The following is a 14,635-nucleotide window of genomic DNA, read 5'->3' as shown; positions in this document are numbered from 1 at the left end:
TGTAAAAGTTGGATCTGACTTTGACAGAAGCCAATACCAGCTTCTCTTTCCTTTGAACTTTGAAAAGAGTATGGATTTGTTACTACCATGGTTTCCTCGAAAATAAGACCTAGCTGGACAATCAGCTCTAATGCGTCTTCTGGAGCAAAAATTAATATAAGTCCCAGTATTTTATATCATATTATATAATATTATACCTGTTTATATTATATTATATTATATTATATTATATTATATTATATTATATTATACCCGGTCTTATAGTAAAATAAGATCGGGTGAGTCTTATATTAATTTTTGCTCCAAAAGACGCATTAGAGCTGATTTTCCAGCTAGGTCTTATTTTCGGGGAAACACAGTATGCAAAATAGGCACTTATTTTTATAATATAAGTGAATTACTTGCCTTCTCATTTTTTTTTAATTAAAGTTTATTGGGGGTGACAAGTGTTAGTAAAGTTACATAGGTTTCAGGTGTACAATTCTGTAATATATCATCTATGTATCACATTGTGTCTTCACCACCCAGAGTCAGTTCTCCTTCCATCACCATATATTTGATCCCTTTTATCCTCATCGCCCACCCCCATCCCCCCTTACCCTCTGGTAACCACTAAACTATTGTCTGTGTCTATGAGTTTGTGTTTCTTCATTTGTTTGTCTTGTTCCTTTGTTGTTTTCAGTTGTATATACTTTGTTGTATTCAGTTGTTATCAGTGACTTCTCATTTTTAGTACTTCTGGGTTAGTCTCAATAAGGCCTTTAAACCATTTAAGATAGCAAAACATGTTAAAATCTAAGATTTACACTATTAGAACTTATATCTGAACTAATTAGTCAAAACTTACTATTCTAATCTTGATTTCTGTTCAGAACGCATTGAGAAAGGGATATTGTGAATGATAGTAAACATTATTTATTTATTCAGTAAATATTTATCAAGGGTCTTCCACATACTAGGAAATGCTAGGTACTTGCGATACGTAGACATGGGCTCTGCCTTCACAGGTGTTACATGATTGGGTAATGAGAGGAAAAATACCGCTTCATGGAGAGCAAAGGTATATCTTAATTAACAATTATTTAATAATTATAACACTTAACATTGGAATGATAAAGAACAGTATATTTACATGGTAAGTCAGAAGTTCGCTGGAAATCCCTCTAAATGAAAAGCATTAGCTTTGGAGTGATGCACTATGTGATGATGGATAGAGCTGCTAGTTTACTAGGAAGAAATTGGAGGAGTAGAAACTCGTACCAGAGGGGTGGAATCCTGGCTTCCTTCCAGATCTGGCCCTAAGTCAATATTACAACTGAATGATGTACTACAGAATTCTCAAGGACAAAATAGAAGATAACTTTTGAAAGTCAAAGGGACTTTTATTGATACTAAACAATATCTAAGATTTCTGAAGCAAATATTGTAATAATTTTCTCAGGTACATACTTTTGAACTCCATGACAAAATAATTCCAATTTTTAACTTCAAGACTAATTTATTAACTTCAGAACTATCATGTGAAATTTTCAAAAGACAAAGAGTAGTGATAACATTATTTATTATTGTTCCTATTTTTCCAGTGAATGGCACCTTGCTCTCTTCCTGTATTTCTCTCTTTCTATCTTTGTTTTTTCCTTTCCTGTCTTTCCCTTACCATTTGATTTTCTCAGCCTCTCTGTTTTAGTTCGACAATCTCTTTTTCTTGTTGTTTTTTATATCTTCCTTTCCCTGATTTCTTTTTTCATTTTTCCATCCTGATCTGATTATAAATATAGATGGGAAGTATTCCTTTTTTCAACATTTTTTCCTGAAAATTTTCAAAAGTATAAAAGTTAAAATATTTTACAGAGAATGCCTATGTACTCCTAACTAGGTTCTACAATTAAAATTTTACCGCATTCACTTTACCATATATTTATCCATCTCTCTATCCATCAATCAACTCGTCTTACTGTTTTGATACAATTCAAAATAAGTTCCAGACAGCAATACACTTCATTCCTAAAGACTTCAACTTGCATATCATTAGCTAAGGATCAATTTTTTAGTGTTTTTTTCTTTTTAGGTAAAATTTATATTTAATAAAATGCATAAATCTTAAGTGTACTAGTTAATGAGTCTTCACAAATGCATATACCTGTGTAAACCAAACCCATACCAAGATATGCAACTCTACAAAGCCTATTTGCAGTTCATATTGTACCACTACACATAAAATATAAAAGCTTTGTAACCGAATAGGTGTGTTTATCCCATTACCCCATTACTTGTTATCTTATACTTGTTATATATCTTACATATTGCATATGTTATAAACTCCACAATAAAGTGGTATAGTTTGCTTGAACCATCATATATATTTTAAATAAATTAAGAAAAAAATACTCTTATATTTACCCCCACTATCATTTCTAATGCTCCTATTCCTTCCTGAAGTTCCAAGTTTCCTTACAATATCATGTAAGCCTGAAAAACTTTAATATCTACTACAGTTCAGGTCTTTTGGCAATTAGTTAAGTATCATAGTTTTATATAAAAATGTCTTTATTTTCCTTCTTGAAGAATATTTTTTGCTGAATCCATAATTCTGTGTTGACAGTTTTTTTTTTCTTCCCCCTTTGGCACTTTAAAGACATTTTCCCACTGTTTCTGGCCTCCATTATTTCCAATGAGAAGTCAGTAGTTTTCATATTGTCCCCCCTACCTCCCCACACCCCCCCATGTATAATGTCATTTCTCTCTAACTGCTTTATTTTGTCACATAGTTTTTTAGCCTAATTTTCTTTTTCTTCTTGATACATATGCTAGACCTTTTGATCTTGTCACACAGGTTTATAAGGCTCTGTTGATTTTTTTCAATCATTTTTAATTGGATTATTTCTCTTGATCTATATTCCAGTTCACTGAATCCCTGGTAACCATTCTTTTAAGCCCATTCAATGAACCTTTTTTTTCTCTAATTATTGTGTTTTTGGATTCTAGAAATTCCATTTAGTTTTTATAATTTATATCCTGCGCTGAGACTTCCTATCTTTTCATTCATTATAAGGACATTTTCCCTTACAATCTTGAGCATAATTATAAAGCTGCTTTAAAATCTTTTTCTGCTCATGTCAATATTTAGATTATCTCAGTGACAGCCTTTGATTGTGTTTTGTGAACAGATATTTTCTGGCTTCTTCAGGTGTTAGTAATTTAGATTTTGTCCTGGACATGGTGAATAAAATGTATTGGGTTGGTGCAAAAGTAATTGCTGTTTAAAGGTTAAAAACAATTTCAAAAACTGCAATTACTTTTGCACCAACCTAGTAGAAACCCTGGATTCTGATCCGTTTCTCTGCAGACTGTTTATTATGTTGGCAATTGAATTGGCTGAACTCCCATTGCAAGCTCTTGCTCCCCTGTAATTGGTGGCAGCTGACGTCTCAGTTCACTTCTTTAACCTGGTTGCTCTGCTTGGAATCTTTCCTGTGCGTTCATGCTTCAGAGACCAGCCAAGAGTTTGGGGCAGAGTTCATGCATAGAATTTAGGCCTTTTTCTCCGGTTCTCTCCTTGCCATTATTTCTCTATTTTCAGTAGCTGCTATTGTCCCAAACTCTGTCCTATGGTTCATATGCTCCTGTGATGCAAAATGAGGACTACCCTCAGGCTAAAAGCTATAAAAATGGAAAACTCACCCAATGCTATTTTCTTCTTCCAATTGTTCTCTCCTCTGTAGTATCAGCCTATTTGGGGTTGCTTTCCATTACTTTCAGGTAGTTGATTTTTATATTTTGTCCAGAGTTTGTGATTTTATCTGTTGGAGGATTGGTCTGAAAAAGCTACCTGGCCATCACTTGAAGTGGAACCCTCTCCAATTGGATAGTATTTTTTTTAACCATTTCCCAAGCTTACTGAATAAGGATTTGTTCCTGGTTATTTTTAAAAACTAGGTGAGGAAAAAATTTTAAATGATCTGTCTTTGAAAAACCTTAATAATAAGTGTTTACTAAAAATGTACTAAATTAGCAATTCATTGTTTCCCAGTAGGCGTCCCACTGGCTTTTGGGGAAGGATGTTCTTCATTGTGGGAGACTGCTCCATGCAGTAAGTACATAAACATGTCTGGATTTTCCCTGCTAGATGCCACTATGATCCCTCAGTCACTGTGACATACAAGTAATGTCATTGCCTGCTGGGGAGGCAGATCTGAAGTTGGGAACTATTGGAACTCCTTTCAGATACAGCAAATTTATTTTTCTAAAATGCAAACTCCTGCCGACATATCATTTAAAGTCTGTGCCTCCCTTCTCTCTCCAAAATTAGGTATAGCCTCAGTAGCATGGCATATGAGACCCTTCACAACCTGGCCTTAGCTTCTCTTTAAAGCCTCATCTCCAACAACATTTCTCAACTGTAGTCTGGTCTTTCTTTACGTTTCATAAGCTGTGCTTTCTGTGGTCTTCTTACCTCCCTTCTGTATCTAAAATTCCCCGACTCATCAAAGATCCACCTCAAACATAATTTAATCAAAGCTGACAAAGACTGTCTGTCAAACATACCACTGGTGTTAATTGGTTCTTCCTTTGTGGATATAGTGTGTGTGTGTGTGTGTGTGTGTGTGTGTGTGTGTATTTATACTATAATTTTCTACATGTCCAACTCCTTTATCAAAATGTGATCTTCCTAAGGTCAAGGAGTGCTCCCAGTCTGTCAGGTTTTATTATAAGGACTGAACTAGGCAAGTGGCAGAGGATTTAGAGAGGAGGCATGAATTTTAAAAAGTTTAAATAACACTGGAAATTTATAGGATTTAGTGATTTTTGGACAAAGTTTTCTAACGTGAGGATCTAGCTGGTTGTCTTATTTCAAAGGTAACCAGTAGGAAAAGCAACTAGTGGAGAGAAATGGAAAAGATAATCATCAAAGTCAATTTTTGTATATTTTGAATGTGAAAGTATCAATCGACCATTGACTGCAACTGGAGAATGAAACTAGAATTCAAAAACAATTGGGGTTGGATATATAGTTCGGGGGGTCATATTAGTTTTTAAAGTATGTCATACAAAGTGAAGCATGGGGAAAGAACACTCCTCTAGGGAATACGTTGAGTAAAAAAGAAATGCTTGGGAAACAGCATTTTACATTTTGATAGAGACAAAGAAGTCAGAAAAAGAGGGTTTGTTAAAACTGGAGAAGGGCCAGAGAAGAACGGTAGGTATCCCAAGAGCTGCAGAAGGCAAGTTTCAAGATTGCTGAAGATTGCTACAGCCCAAGTAAATAATTTTTTCCCATCTACACTCAGGTCTTTTGGAATCTATCTTTTTCACTTGGAGCTGAGTTCTTTGAGGCTAGAAAGTCACAATAGTGCTAATGGCTTTTATAATGTCTCTGACCAAATACTCCCTTACTCAGTGTGTAATCTGAGCTCTGCTGAAACCCACAAGAGTGTTTATGGTCCACTGCAGCTCAGGCCTGTCTACACCTTTCTCCCCTACTAAGGGCTGTTTCAAGCCCAGAGCACATCATACCACCTGGGCACTGCTGGTGCATCCTTCCCATGCATGGTTACCACTTATGTTTTCTAAGATACAGGTCATATTTTTTTAAGAAAGAAAAGGAAAGTGGAAAAATGTTTAAAAACTTTTAGAGTCCTCCAAATTTATCAACAGGACTTTTCCTATTATATTCTGTTAAAATTAACGCTCTAATCTTAGTTTGTTCTGCTTTCTCATCTGTAAAATTTATAAGCCCTCTCCCAAATTTACCTGTTGAAATGTTATATGTCCTTCAAAGTCTTAGACTCCTTTCGCTTCAGGGTGACTTTCTCAATTCTTACAGGTAGAAATTTTGTTCTTACATCTCCCTCAGTACCTAAGACAAACCTTAACCTGGAGCAGTTACTCATTAAATCCAACTGAATTATTTTAGCCCTAGTTCAGTTTCTGCATAAGCATATAGAAAGATGGCTTTACTATTTGCATTTAAAAAAAACACCTTTCAGGTGTACAAAAGTTACAAATTAGAGCATAGTAGAGTTAATTTTTTTAAATATTAATGCAGATTCAACCTATGTATTCTAGATATAAATTCATCCCTCTAGGATTTCTAATTTTAAATATTTGGACGAATCACTGCTACTTAAAAATTGTCTATCTTTTTTTGTTTTTTAATTTCAAGAGTTTAAGTCATTGATCTTTTTACTTCTCTAAATTGATCTTTTCCATTTTTGACAATATTATTAATATGGTGTTCAATGAGAGTACACTTGTTCAGAATCTTAATATTTAAAATAATAACTTGTTTATTCTAATTGGAGTCTGTTTTCCTGTGTTTAAGGTAAACTTTTTCTTACAGATCACTATTAATAACACAACTACCTACAATTTCTTTTCAAGCATTTGTAAGTGACTATGTCTGCTTTGGGAAACCATCCTATGGAAATAATCCAAAATAGAGTAAAGGCAGTAAGTACAGCTTAATCACATCATTGTTCTTAATCGATGAAAAAAAAAAAGTTGGAAACAACTGGAAAGCTCAGAACATGGGTCTTTTCTAACAAATAACCAACAAATATTTAAATACATACTATGTACTATGCTAAGCACCGGTGAAGTAGACCAAAATATTTCCTCATAATGTATTACTATGAAGCTATGATGTTTACAAATAATATGGGAAAACAGTTATAAAAAAATGATAACTATTAAAAAGGATATTAAATTATGCACATTACAATTGCTATGTAAAATAGGAAAAGACTAGGAATGGAAAGAAGACAGTCGAATAAAATATACCAAGATATGGATAATGGATATTTTTCTTATTTCATATTTCAAATAGTTTTAAGGATCATGTGTTTCAGATAGAACAAAATAAATTCATTAAGCTAATCAGAAAATAAAGATAAATGGTATCCTTAATTTAAGTAGTATAGTTTCCCCTCAGAATGTTTCCATGTATTTTTTGTTCAAATTTTGTTTTATTTTTAAAAGACACTTGGTTGATCTGTTAAATCATATCTGGACAAATGTTTTGTTTGCAAGCTTAGAAAAGTGGATTGTTTTATTTTATTTTTGTCTAATCGAATTAAAGACCAACAAGAGAAAGATACCAAATCTTTACTGAGGAAATTTTCATTTGTTAAAAAGAAAAAATGGCTTTCTTCTTGGCATGGTTGGACAGGAAGGTTGGATTTAATTTAGAATGATTAATGAGATTTTGTCAGGCTCCTTGACTTTACCACCACTGCAGTTTGTCAGTGCAACAACCTGGGAAACCTGGACGCCACTCTGTCGCCCAAAACCACTCTCCAGGGAAAAAATTAACTGGCAGGACTAGTGCCAGGTACACGTCAATGGCATTGTCTCTCGGGTATTGACAGTTTAAACGTCTGAATCAAAAATATGTACGTTTGGGGGACACACATTGTTTTCAGTCTCTTTGCAAGTGGTTAACCACTTCAGAACTATTTAAGTTGATGTTTTTCCAAAGGAAACTATTTAAAGACAAAATCTTTACAAAGTCCCTCTTCTCTAATTTATTTTAAAAATTTAACAAACAAGTAACTCTAGGATCTCAAGTTACTTTCTTTTCTTTCTTTCTTGAAGAATTAAAGAATTCTTTACTTAAAGAATTAAGATGAAGCTTTTCTTAAAAAGTGAAACCATTTTTCACTTTTGAAAACACTTTTGAACCATTGGCATGACCTAAGTTTATAATCAAGTTTTTAAATTAAGCTGTAAGGTTGTGATCTGACTGAATATACCCTTTTCTACTTACTTGTATACTTATGTTTAAAAATAATCAATGGTTGATTAGCCAAAACCAAATTACTGAACATCGCTAGTTATTAGATGGTAAATACAATATATGTTTTTCTTCGATGTTTAATTAACTGTAAGAAACCAATGTTTATCATCTGAATTAAAAACCTGTGCAGAAGAGTTCGGGCAAAAGGAATTTCTTCCAACAAACATATAGAGAAGATCTGAAGGATGTGGTAGACAGCCAAGGACTGACTACCTTTGTAGAAATTTAGCATAATAAATATTTGCAAATTTGTATTAAAAAAACAAAAGAAAAAGAGTGGTTTCCTATTAAACAATTTGGGGGTAGCTGTCTCTTCTGAGCTGCGTGAATATATGCAACCTGAGGAGAGAGACCCTCTGCCAGAACCAGACCCCCAGTGAGTATCTGCTTGTGCTCCCCTGGTCGACAGTCTGAGAAAAGCAGAGAAGTGGAGAGGCCTAGAAAGCTTATCAAGGCTGCTTCTCTTATTGAGAGGACAAAGGAGCAAAATAAAGTAGCTGTGTATGTGTATACCAGCACAACTGTCATCCATCACATTGCCCTGCAGTGTGTCTCTTCCAAAAAGAAATGTCATTTTCAATCCAGAGGCCATCAAATAGTTTATTGTATTTTCAAATTCTGAGAATTTATATAGAATATTTTCAATATATGTGAATTTTTGTGTGATTGCAACATAGGTGCTGCATTACATATTTTTCCCCCTAAAAATGGACTGCAAAATTAAATGTAGGCAATTGTGTTGATGAAGGAATTCAGTTAGTCATTTGATTTCATAACTGCATAAATAAAAAACATACATAGTTCTCTCCTTCCTTTAATTAATCTGGGAACAAAGAAAATAATACATGGATTTTCCAGAATGCCATCCAAAAAAAATTATGGCCTTTGTTGATAATAAGCCAGAGAAATGAAAAACTCTCGAATGAGGCCAAGCTTACATTGGATTAGGCAAAATGTAGGGCCTGTAACAGCTCTCCCATGGTACTATTTATTACCATTTTGAAGTTGTGTTGGTTCTGGGTCTGGTTATCAGCCTCAGAAACCTGGTTTTGTCAACACACATCAAGCAAATGTATTTTTCATACATTGAGTTTTTAAAAATCCAGAACTTAAGGAAAGGTTACAGTGATAACTACGAATGTGATCAATGCATTCTCTTTCTCAGCCTGCAGAACACTGACTGATGATAATGGAATCAGAGCAAGGGAAGTTACCTGAACCAAATGCTTTACGTTTTGTATCAGTCTGAAAGAGCCCAGTGCATCTCTCTCTACATAAAGACGATTTTACACATTTAGAATTTGATAGCTAAAGTCGCATTCTAATAGATATCGCCAATATTTGCTTCTGTGTTTTTCTTTATTTTATACTGTTAAGTTGAACAATGTTTTGCCCTTCTCCTCACCAGTTTCCATTATCATTGGCTCAGAATGTTTCTCAGATATTCAATTATTATTACATCAATTTATTTCAAATCTTAATGTAGCCAATCACATTATAGCCATGGCCTGCTCTCCTAAAGTCATTCTGATGAATTTTACGCTTTTCTCACTATTTAAGGAAAATCCAATTTCTCACATATTCAAGTTCATGAGAGCTCCCAAGTACCTATAGCATGCTATAAATTTAGAGCATTGTTTTACCTTACAGGGAAGTTTTAATTTAAATATTCAAACAAGCATTAAAAGATGGCCTTTTTTTACGCAAGGAATGAATTAACTAGGTGCTGTGTAAGAGACAAAAATGAAGAAAACTGTTCCCTGTCATCAAGGGCTTCCATGGGAGGAAGGCAACCATAATCACATAACACTTCTATAATACTTGATGTATATCACCACAACTTAGTGCAGGTCTGGAGAAGTTCTGTGACTTTTGGAGGTTCTCATGACCATTTATAGGGATTAAGAGAGGCAGACTCCCAAGTACATTTTGTATATTACTAACCTTAATGAACAGCAGAAGAAAAATGTGTTAAAAGATCTTTATTTTTTCCTTAAAGTGTTTTAGAAAGAGAAGAGTCAGCAATTAATACCAACCAGCTGAGTGTGAAAGGATGAATGTTATTTCAGTAAGTGTATTACTTGGTGGGAGGATACCCTGATCAAAGGCCTGGAAACATAAACATGTGTGAGGGTCATGGGATAGTGAATAATCTGCTGGAATTCAAGGGTAAGGTATGAGCAATGATTTAGTGGAAGAAAGAACTGGAAACTATAGGTTAGAAAGAGTATGCTAAAATAGGGAGTTGGTACTTTTTGTAGGCAACTGAAGACTTTCATGAAGAAAGGTGTCATTTCTGAGCTGTGATTTGGGAAGATCTTTCTAAAGCCAATCTAAAATATGAAATAGAAACGCAACAGAATGTAGTATAAGGAAATCAGAGGAAGGGCTACTGTAATTATGCAAGTGAAATATGATGGAAATCTGAACTTGAGTAGTTACTGGGAATGGATATGATAGAGGAAATATGTGAGTGACATTTTGGAAGTAAACCATCTTGGTGAATTACTGGCTGTTGGACATAAAGATGAAAGGGTTAAAAATTACTCCAAATAATCTGAAGATGGTGTTGCCATTATCAATACAGGAAACACAAGTGAAGGACAAGTTTGCTGGGGTTGGGAGTAAAGTGACAAGAGAGACCATATGAGTGGGAGAATGAATTCCCCTTTGGTCTGTTAGATTTAAAGTACAGATAGGACCAGCATGTGAAGATATTTAGCAGTTAGTTTGGAAATGTAATATAGGGAAGATATCGGAGATAAATGCTAAAATAACATTTTGGGAGCTCGTCAGCATAAAAACAAATGATAGAATAAGCTATAGGAATAAATATGCATATTGACAATGTCATAATCACTTAGCACAGTGCATTCAAACAGTAACATCTAAATAAGTATTTGTTGAATGAACAGACTGATATCGACAAGGGTTCTTAAGCCAAATATTCAAAAATCTCAAAGTACTTTAATAACATGCCTTGGATATAAAAATATACTGTCCTGTTTCAATTTAACGAATCTTTCACAATACAATTTTAAAAGTAAATAACCAAGGTACTTTCTGTTCAGAAAAATATCCTCTTGCCAGTCCCATGTCTTTAGCAGGACATGGATGTCCTACTTATCAAATATCCTCTTTTTAATGAATAGATTGTAATTAACTCTATAATTGGAGTACCCAAAACTAAAATTATGCTACGCTAAATAGTTTTGCACTAATGATTAAGACATATGTAAAAATGTCCCCATCTCCTAACCGAAATGTTTCTCAGAGCCCGTAAGAACTCAGATTTAGTTGTTTTCATTCCTCACTGAGATTTAGGGTTGCAAAGCATCTTCTGGGTTAAGTCTCATTGCTCTCAATTCTTTGACCAGGATGCTGTGCCCTAATATACTTATTACAATGAAAGTTCTAAGAGAGCCACAGTATATGGTGATGGAAGAAGAACTAACTCTGGTGGTGAACACTATATATATGCGTATATATGATGTATTATAGAAATGTACACTTGAAACCTATGTAATTTTACTAACCACTGTCACCCCCAATAAATTTAATTTAAAAAACCAAAGAAAAAAATAAATGAAAGAGCCACAGTGATGCTCTTCTCTGCATCTTCAGTGTCCGAGAGTATAATGCGTTCTTAGCAGAAATGGTAAGAGGAACCCTCTCTTACAGGGCCTTGCCATAGTCTTTGAGGCCCTCCTGACTTTCCTCCATCAATTCTGCCTCTAGCCTTCAGCACTTAAGTTTCCCCTCAAAGCCCTCCTCTGCATACAAATCCACTAGTCAGTTCTGGGTCACCAGACTCACCAATTTCTCACACAGGCCCACCCTCAGCTTAGGACCACCCCAGTGGTCCTCAGGCTCTCCAGCCAGGCACCTGCCTCATAACTTGCAGGACTATAGAGTTTATTGTCTAAACCAGGACACTTTTGAGAGTGCTAAAATGCTAAACCAGATGGTGCTTCAAGACAACAGGCGTAAACTAGGAAGTACGGTCACCCTGCCCTTGATTATAACACAATGTGATAAATGCAATAATAAAAGTTTAAACACTTTGCAGTGGAAACATTTTGAATGGAATGCATTGAAGGGTCAAAATTTGTTTCCAATCAAACACATCTCTAAATTATTTTCAAATTAGCATCCATGATAAAAAACCATGCTGTTAAGCTGAGGATATTTGTACCATGCTGCACAGCGGAGCTCTGGCTCTGGGAGGAAATTATCTTTCAGCATCTTGGAAATGGATTTTTGTAACTTAGGATTCCTGTAGATGAGCTCATTTTGTAGTTGGGTCAACAGCATAAGGAAAGGAGTCTCTGAAATCTCTGGGAGAATTCCGGAGATTTTTAATTGATAACGATAATAAAGTCAAAATTGTGGGTAACATTTATCTTACTTTTCCATTACACTTACATTGCTAAGGGCTTTGTATTCCTTAACTCATTCAGTCTTCACAAGTACACTCTGATGAGATAAACTTGACTTTATTTAGAGGTCACTGGCTAGAGGGTCCTGGATATACTGGCCATAGGGATAAATATGCATATGTATATCCGTATCGAAATAGATCCACCCTAAGAAGATGTGGGTGAGAGAGTTGCAAAGCAGGGGAAGCAGAAAATGCAAAGGCTGTGGGTCAAAAACAAGTTTGGTCCATGTACACTAGAATGTAAGCATGAGGAAGTCCTGTTTTATTCAATTCTCTACTCCAAGCACCTTTAAAGAGTCACTGAAACAAGAAAAAGTCAGTAAACATTTGAGGAATGTGTGAATGAATGAATGAATGAATGAATGAATGATGAAACCCATAGAAGGAGGTGGATTCAAAGACAGAGGTCATATCTTGTAGGGCCTGATGATGGTGGTAGTAAAGAATTTGGAAAAATCTCAAACTTACCATATAAACCACAGTACAAGTATTTCTACATCCTGTATCCTAAATCATTTTCTAAGAAGGGAAGAGTATGTTTATCTCATTGGAAGATCTAAAGATGACTAAAGGTCCAATTTTATTTGTGAATAATATCTTCTGTTCCAAAGAAGAAATCTGAATAAATGAAGTAATTTTATTTTTTCAATGTAAGTGTAAGGTCTCACTTAAGAGGTATCTGGAAACAAATATATGCATGATTGCACATATGTATATATTGGAATATGTGTTTGACTACTTGTCAACATTGATGTTATTATTCTAAGATTAAGTGTTTTGGACAATATGTGCAAATCACAATGTGATACCTGTTTATGTAAATTTGAATACAATTGACCCAAGGATTTATGAGACCCTATGCAAAGCCAGATGTTCAGACCTTTAGGCAGATTTCTATAATCCACACACATGGAAGCATAGAGAAATATGGGAAGGACAAAAGTAAAATTTCTTAAGACAAGCTTGGGGTCTTGTAGACAGGCCTCTGGGGAATGCAGCTGACTCTTTTTTTGAAGAGATGAGCCCCTAGTAAGGAATGCTTTATAAAACTAAACACAAGATGCATTATGACCATTAGCAATTAATTGTGCTCAAAAAGAGACATTTTGAACAAAATATGGTGAAAATTTTCATAGAAATATGCTATTCTTTGCACCAAATTTTGGTCCATACTAAACCTTCAGTTTTGCACACTTTGCCACCTGGTGGGTAACCTGAAAACTACAGGTTTTTTTCCCTGATGATTAATTTCCATACTCTGCAAAAAGAATTGCCCTAACTCCAGCTAGGGCAAGGATTTTGTTTTTTTCATTGGTGCTCCTAGAACAGTGCCTGACTCTTTGTAGATAATCAATAAGTAGCTGTTAAATAAATGATGAATTATCACTGGCGGTATACTCCATTTGAAGACGTATTATGGAGAATATAATTGAAAATATCACAATATGGTGCTGGAGAAACGTGTTTCCTAACTGGAATCAAAGTTCTAAATTATTTCACAAGTAAGTGGTGAGTCTATAGTATAGGGTTTGAAACATATCTACAAAGTTCATTAGGAAAAGGAGATGTCGTTATTGCTCTGTGTAAATAATGTAGTTAATTAGTGAGAGCCTAACTCTCTTTCTCCCCAACTGCTCCAACTAAAACTAAATGTACCCTGAAAACTGCCCTTTCTCTTTTGCCTAAAAACCATGAATTTATGCTTGGTTTGGGTTGTGATGTTTACTATTCCCTTTTTCTGCTGCCAAAAATTATGAAGCCCTTTTAGCCCTCTTTTTTAAAAAAGTACATATGCATGTGTATTATATGAATATATATTATTCCTTTTCAAAATAACATTCCATGCTTCTACTTCAATGATCCTAAAGTCTTAAGGACTCTTAAACATGTTTTTCCTTCTATAAAGATTAGTGATTTAAAAAAAAGAATAATAATCATAATGTTTAAATAGAGTATTCCTCTAATATCTTTTTGATTTTTGAAACTTTCTTTTGGAAATATCTTTAAAAGCAAAACATATGCTTATGTCTTAGCACCTCAAAATTTGGGCTGGAAAAAATTCATTAGTAATTCACCTCAAATTTCTTTTTCAGGGGGATTAGTTTCCATTCTATAATCAGCAAAATATGTATACATATAACAGAAGAGTATACTAGTGGTTCATTAAAATACCTTAATCATTTTGTTTTCAAATCCAGGTGATCTTAGATTGGCAATATCCTAACACATTTTAATAATATATTGTTGAGATATAATCTTGGTTTATTTAAGCTGTAACTGTATATATTCATTACATAAAACTCATTTAGTTGCATAGAATTAAAACTCTTCAGAGTTCATAGTTTTAAATAAATATATTTAAATACTATTTAAATAAATATTAAATCCAAAACAAACAA

Source organism: Rhinolophus sinicus, linkage group LG07 (genome assembly GCF_036562045.2).
Source record: "Rhinolophus sinicus isolate RSC01 linkage group LG07, ASM3656204v1, whole genome shotgun sequence".
Taxonomy (NCBI): Eukaryota; Metazoa; Chordata; class Mammalia; order Chiroptera; family Rhinolophidae; genus Rhinolophus; species Rhinolophus sinicus.
Note: the sequence above shows the minus strand (reverse complement) of the source record.